The sequence below is a fragment of the Geospiza fortis genome, unplaced genomic scaffold (assembly GCF_000277835.1).
Source record: "Geospiza fortis unplaced genomic scaffold, GeoFor_1.0 scaffold183, whole genome shotgun sequence".
In the NCBI taxonomy this organism is placed as follows: domain Eukaryota; kingdom Metazoa; phylum Chordata; class Aves; order Passeriformes; family Thraupidae; genus Geospiza; species Geospiza fortis.
Window position 1 is genome coordinate 448,682 of NW_005054447.1, and position 7,532 is coordinate 456,213.

The following is a 7,532-nucleotide window of genomic DNA, read 5'->3' on the forward strand; positions in this document are numbered from 1 at the left end:
TGGAACTTGGTGTTCATTGCAGAGGATGTGGGTGCAGGGCCCTGCTGGGAGCTGCCAGCCACAGCTGGAGCAGGCCCGAGAGAAGAGAGGGGGAGAGAGAGAGAAGGCAAGAGCGTGGTAAAGAGAGAATGAGAGAGTAAAAGAGAGGATCAGAGGGTGAGGTTCCTGTTATAATACAATAAATCTTCTTCTGGTCGTGGAACTTGGGGTTTATTGCAAAGGGCCTGGGTGCAGGGCCCTGCTGGGAGCTGCCAGGCACAGCTCAGAGCAGGCCCGAGAGAAGAGAGGGGGAGAGAGGATGAGAGGGTGAGAGAGTAGAAGGGGTAAGAGCGTAAAAAGGTAAAGAGAGAGCGAGGTTCCTGTTACAATACCATAAATCTTCTTCTGTGTTAAATATTCTAATTATCACTAACCAATCTAGTACAAGATACAAATCCTATAGCATTTCCATACAGCCTATAAGAATCATTACATTACCAGCCTGTGTTACATTTTAAACCCTAAAAACTCCTCTTTGGGCCCCCTCTGCCAAGCTGCAGGGTCTGCTCTGACCCTTGGAGCTGTCTGCAGGCAGAGGGTGTTGTTCTATCAAAAGGGGATCACCTTCAGCCAGCCACACCATTGTTTTCCAGTTGTTCAGTAACTGAGGTATCTCAAAGCTTGCTTTCATTTCAATCTCACTTATACTTTCTATATTCTCAAAATCTTTTGCCAGACAATCATATTGATAAGGCTTTCCCGTTTCATCTTCCCCAACATATCCCTTCCTTTGCAATAAAACCACGCTATCCCCTCCAAAAGCTGCTCCCCAGCCAGCTCCATCAGTGCAGGTGTGAGCTGCACTTCCATTAGAATAATGGCAAAGGGCCTGGCTGGGAATCAAGGAGCTCTTGCTGTTTGCTCCTAGCAGGCAGCTCATCCCCAGCAAGTTCAACATCTTTTGATCAGCTGCTGCTCTCCTCTCCTCTGCCTCAGAGCACAGCAGGGAACCCTCCTCCTGTGCAATTTGCTGCTGGCCTCCTTTTCTTTGGGAAAAAAAAAACCAAAAAACCACAAGCCCAAGCCCAGAAGTGATTGTTTTTAAAGCCTGAGGTTCTTGGCAGTGAGAGGTGGAGTTCAGCTCTCTAGGGACAGTTTGGGGAGGAGATATCACAGTTCAGGCTCTCATTTTGGCAATTCAGAGCTCCTCACACCTTCTGTGGCCTTGGGAAAAAAATCTTTTGTACCCAAACAAAGCCCAGGAAAAGATTTATATCCCTCAAAGGTGCAGAACCCTAAATCTGCTGCCCAGCCTGGGTCTGGGGGGGATCATGAAATCATGGAATTTGTGAGTCTAAACAGCTTTTTTTGCAGCAAAGATTGGTGCTACCCGCAGCAGCGTGCTGGGAGGAACAGAAAACCACCCTTGGAGCATCCCTGCTCTGAATTTCCCTTTAAAAAAATATCAGGTACAGAGATCACCTCCAAATGATCCAGGAAAAAATGCAGAGAACACGACTGAACTCCCCATCCGGGAGGGAATTTCTTCTGAACAAAAATAAATAAATAATCCCCAGCAGCCTTTCTGGATAGAAAATATCCTATTAAAGACTCCAAGTCCATCTGGAGCAAATACAGAGAGGAGCATTAGGCCAGGTCAGCAATCAGGAGGTGCAGTAATTAGCTTCAATAAGGGCTAAAATGAGCCTTTGTTTGCTGCTGGGCTACAAGGCCATTGCTTCAGAAAGAAAAGGGAAATGTTACAGACACTGAGAAAATTCAGCTTGGACAGAATTGAGGCTTGGGGCATTTCTGGCCTGGTTCCATGGCACTGCCACTGCTCCTCAGCAAGGCACAGCTGCCTTCTTATCACCAGCAAGGTTTTATTGCTATTCTTTGGGCAAACCCTTAATATCTGCTCCAAGCAGAAAAAGAAAATCCTTACAAGGCATTCAGGGAATTCATTTTCTCGCCTTGGAAAAGACTGCAGTCCACCAAAAGGTTTTGCTGAGGCTGCCCTGCCTTTATTTGGTTTAAGTCTTTGTTTTGTAAGGATTTCTCTCAGGATTTCTCCCAGGAGAGCTGAGCTGGGCTCTTTGCTGCCCACTGTGCTGCTCCTTTTGGCTGAGCAGGGTCGTGTTCTGCTCCAGGGAATGCTGGAAAATGCCACAGGACATGAGCCCACTCAGACATTAAAAAGTGGCAGGGAAAAATCAACAAGAGAGAGAGAGAAAACCAGAGAAAAGGTGGAATTCATCTGAAATCCCATGAGCTGGGAAAATGCTGCTTTTGAGATCATTTTGGGAACCTGGAGCAGCTCCTGGGGCTTCCTGCTGCATCTCCTTGGCCCCACAGAATCCCTGATGCTGTGAAAGGCCTCCAAAATCATATTTTCCAAAGTTTTTTCCATCCCAGTCAGGACAGCAGGGAAGGGCTGGTGCCCAGCCCTGGAATTCACCTGGAAAATTCACCTGGCCTCACTGGGCTTGCAGGCTGAGGGGGGAAATTCCAAATTGTGCCTGAAACACAAGCATGGGTTTGGGGATTTTGAAGGCTTGGACAGCTGGAGGATGAGTCTGGCTGCAGAAAAAGCTTTTTGGCAATGATTTAAAGCTGTCAATGAGCTGTGCAGCCCCTGGGATGTCACCCATGGGGGGACAGCGTTCCCCCAGGGCTTGGGGCTTTAAATGCCTGTTCCCAGCTCTGCCAGCCTGGCAGGGTGAAGCAGAGTGTCTCAATCTACTCATGGAACACTTCCTTTTGCTTTTTTTTTTATTTTTGTAATTAAGAAGGAGGCAGAATTTACTGCGCTTTTCCCTGGTATCTCTGAATCACATCCCAGGCCCTGCTATTTCACTGTCTGCAATCTTCCCCAGCCATTCTGGCCTCAGCTTTGAAGTGATTTAGGGCTTGTTTATCACAAAGGCAATCAGACATGCTCCTTCCCAGACACCCTGGAACTGCCAGGGAGCCGAATGTTCCCTTTGCTGGGGGGGCTCAGACACAAAGGCAGAGCTAACCAGGTTACCTGGCACTACCTGAGCCCAGCCCTGCCCTGCCAGCCAGCCCTAGGTGGGCATTTCAATGTAAACAGGATGCAGGAATGTGACCTGGAGCATCTGCCACCAGCTGGGAACAGGCACAAACTCAATTACTGCGGCGGGAAATTGACAATTCAGACATAAATCTGCATCCCCAAGGTTAATTTGGTGTGACTTTGGCTCTGGCTGCAGCCTCCAGGGGCTGAGCCCCTGCTGCTGGCCTGGCAGTGGGGCAGGGCAGGGCCAGGGTTAGAAGAAGAAAGTGTCACAGATGTGTGTGTGCTTGGCAGGAAGATTTTTGAATGGAGAATCTTGGTGCTATAGTCTGGTTGAGGTGTTAGGGCACAAGTTGGACTCGATGGTCTTAGAGGTCTCTTCCAACCTCATCATTCTGTGATTCTGTGATCTGAAGAAGGAATAGAGATGGAAGCAAGTTTTGATATAGAAGAATTGCTGAGCCAGTCTCAGTGGATAACCAAGGAGGCAAAGGGTGTGTTAGTTAGAAGGGGTTTTTGTGGCTCAGAGCAAAGGATAAACCCAGCCCAAACAAGAAGATGTTTTTACCAAGCAGAAATATAGCACAGGCAAACAAGGCAGCAAATGTTGAAAGTAGAAAAAAGATCTCAGAAATTTCCACTGCAAGAAAACTGAAAAAACACTTCTGGCTTAAACTGTGAGGTACTGACTTTTAGTGATTGGAGAACAGTAACATGAATATGGTAATTACAGTAGTTATGATAGGTTATAGATAAAGGTTAAGGTATAGATTGGTTCTACTGTATTAAGATGCTCAGCAAAGTATATAATGCATTGTAAGCAAAAGAAATCTGACAGCTGTGGGCACAGCTCTGTCACCCACAACCCTGGACTGCTGTGACACCTTGGATACAATAAACTGCATTTTGTAATGAACTGCATTTTGAGGAGCTTCCTGAGTCCCACATCCCTCATTTCATCTCTCACACCCGTGTTTCTGCTCCCAGCCCCCCTCAGCAGATTCTGGGGCCCATCCCCAGCTCAGTTCTGGGTCAAACCCTCCCATTTTCATCATTCCCCCAGCGGTTCCCTGGCAGGGAACTCAGCCCACGGCGCAGAGGGAGGCAGAGGCAGGAGCTCAGCTCTTTAATGTCACAGGATTGTCACTGTTTCATGCCATGGCATCATCTCATGCTGTGGATTTCACCCAGGGTGGGCTCACCCCTCCCCAGAGCTCGTCACACACCTGGTGTCACCCCAAATTTGTCACACACATGGTGTCACCCCAGAGCCCATCACACACCTGGTGTCACACGCCAGAGCTGGCCCTGCTGTGAGCACGGTCCCCCTGCGTCACATCCCTCTGCAGGACCCACAGCAGCTGCTTTCCCATCTTTCCTGGGGTTTTTCCAGCAAACTCAAAGAATGGTGTCAGCTCAAAGTCGCTTCAGTGCTTGCCAGGAGCTGTCCCAGGGGGAGGGAGGTGCTCAGAGGAGTTGCACATATTTGTTTAGACTGGCACTGACTGCCCATTTCTTCACACAGACGAGCTCCCAGCTCATAACCTGTCTTGTTCAATCAGATTTGCAGCTCCTGGGTTTCCCTCTGAAGCTCTGTACGTCTTCCAGCTGGTGATTTGACAGAGCTCTCTGAACTCAGGAGCTGCTCAGAGATTCTCTGTCTTGCTGTTAGCACTTGGAGACGAGATTACATTTCTGGCTGATGTCAGTTTGGGCTTTTCCAGCTTTTTTTCACACAGCCTGAATAAAAACAATGAGCTCTGAGGCTGCACTGAGCAGTAAATATTAACGATGGCTGCCAGGAAACATTTGCTGCAGTGACAAGGGCTGAGGTTATGACCTGGTTTGCTGCCAGGTGAGGTTTGCAGCCCCTTCCATCTGCACAGAGCTCAGAAGGATTTATGGAACAGCTGGATACAGCCAGGAAGCACAAACAGCCATGAGGACCCCTGAATTCTGCTGGTTTGTTTTTTCCCACCATTAAAACCCCACAAGATCAGCCACGGCAAGGAGGATCTGGGTGGTGCCTGCTGCTCTGTCCTGCTGTCCTGAGCTCAGGGGCAGAGCCTGGTGGGGCAGGCTGTGGTCAGGAACTGCTCACCCTTCATATCCTTAAAAATTCCCCTTCATATCCTTACAAACTCCCCATCCCCAGGCTCCCAGGCTGCAGGTGAGGAGCAGAGGCAGCTCCTGCCCCAGAGGGGCTGGGGTGGCACTGCCCAGAGGGGTCAGGGCTGCAGGGAATCCCCTGGGATGGGGTGTGGGTGATGATGGAGGGGAGGGGATGAAGGCTCCTGCTCCTGCAGAGTCAGCCTCCCTCTGCCTCCAAAGGCAGCAGCCACAGAGGAGTGTGTCCCCTCCCAGCCCGGAACTGATTTCCCCCAGATTGATCTGATTTATCTGGGGGCTGATTTCCCCCAGATTGATCTGATTTATCTGGGGGCTGATTTCCCCCCTCTGTTCTGAGCTGAGCCTGCCCAGTGCAGGGGCAGCAGCTGAGCCCCATCCCCCTGCAGAGCCCATTTTCCCCAGCTTCCCCTGCACTTTGTGCCTGTCCTGCTGCTGTGCCACTCCTTGTGTCCCTGCTGTGTGCCACCAACTGCCCTGGCAGGCAGGGGCTTGGGTGAAAACACAAAAACTGCTTTTCACCATGTGCCACCAGCTCTCCTGACAGGTGAGGGCTTGGGTAAAACCAGCAAAAATCGCTTTTCACCATGTGCCACCAAGTCCCCTGGCAGGGGGAGGGTAAAATCACAAAAATCCCTTTTCACCATGTGCAAGGACAAAGCTGCGCTGTCCCCTCCCTGCCCCAAGGCTGGCAGCGACGCTGCAGCTGAGCTGGGGGTGCCCTGCCCCTGGCAGGCTCATCAGGGCTGCAGTTGAGCTGATTGCATGCCAGGCAGGCTGGCAGCAGGGAGGCAGAGCTGCTCGGGGTAAATGTGCTCACTCACTCTCATCAGCCTCTCCTTCTTCCCCAGCCCAGCATGGCAGCTTGGGGAGGCACAGTGCTTTCCTCTCCTTTAAAAGGGTTTTTTCTTTGCTTCTTAAGTCTCTTTAAAGGCATTTCTAGGCCTGTTAATTATTCATGATGCTGTAATTATGTTTAGTCCACTGTGATCACTCTTTCTTTGGTGAAGAAAGTTGTTATTTGTGAGTCAAAAGCTCTTTATGAAGCAGACAGGCTGGTATCGTCAGAAAGGCTTGGGGGAGCAGTTGGAATTATTAAAAGAAGCTTTGATTAAAGACAGGGAGTTAATTTAACAGGAGTAACTGGTTTTCTCTTTTATTTTCCTTGGGTGTGCAGAACAAAGCTCAGCCAGGGATGTGTCAGGGCTCACCCGGAGCAGCAGGACTCACTCAGCTGCCCCAGGAGATGGGCAGATCATCCCTTTTATCTCTTTTGGGTGCTGTGAGTGGCTTTTGTCCACAGGCTTAGGAATGAAATTTGGCTGTGAGGGTGAACCTCAGAGCAGCTGCCTTTGATCCTGCCAGGCTCAGGCCAGACTGGCTGCAAACAGCCTGGTGTGTCCTGTTTGATCTGAAAATATCATTTATTCTGCTGAGTTTGGGAGGGGAGGGGGCTTGGAGCTGCTCATTCTCCCTCTGTCACGGCGGCACTGAGGTGAATCATCCCACAGGGGAATTCAACCTCATCTGAACTCAGCAGTTCTGGGGATTCTGGTTTCTGCACAAACTGAGGGCTTCGGGGCAGGGATTATTCTGTGCTGGCTCAGACCTTTGGATCTGAAATGCCATTAAACTGAAATTCTAGCTTGTTAGTTCTTGGAGATGGACAGACAGCTTTCTTCCCTAGCAGTGGGGAGGATTCTCTTTGTATTATTTTTTTTCTTTTATATAAAGAAAATTATCTTTATTTTAAAAGTGCTGATTAAGGCTGGCTGAGGGTCCACCTGCTCAAACACCAAACCTGAGTGCGCAGCTTGAGAAAACAGTGCAACCTAAATTAAAATATTCCAAAATAAAAAAACTAAGTCCTCCAGCATGAATCCAGCTGGGCACCTCTGCCTTCCTCCCCTTCCTCCTCCCATCCTCCCCAGCCCACTCCTGCCTGGGAGAGCAGAGACATTTCAGACCATTTCCTTCTGGCTGTGCCCTTCTGCAGCTTTCCTTTCTCATGTCTGATTCTCCTGGCTGCAGGCAAGACAAACAGCAAAATCCTCAAGGATAGACTGGGGAAAAGCAAGTCAGAAAAAAGGCAAATCTCATGTGAGAGCAGCTTTTGCTCTGTGTGTTTGAGCTGTGCAGCAGAACCAGGGCTCCTCAGAGCCCAGAGGAAAGCAGAACAAAACAACCAGATCGACATCAGGGTGGCTTGTGCAAGTCTCTATTTAATGACAGTGCTGCATGAAGACATTGTTGGTGTCACATGTACCTGTGATGGGCATTTTATACATTCCTGACTCCCAGGGGAGCCGTGTTTGCACTGGAGATTTTCACCACAAGAGGTAGTGGCTTTATTTTTCCTGTTTTCCTTTATTATTATTATTATTATTAT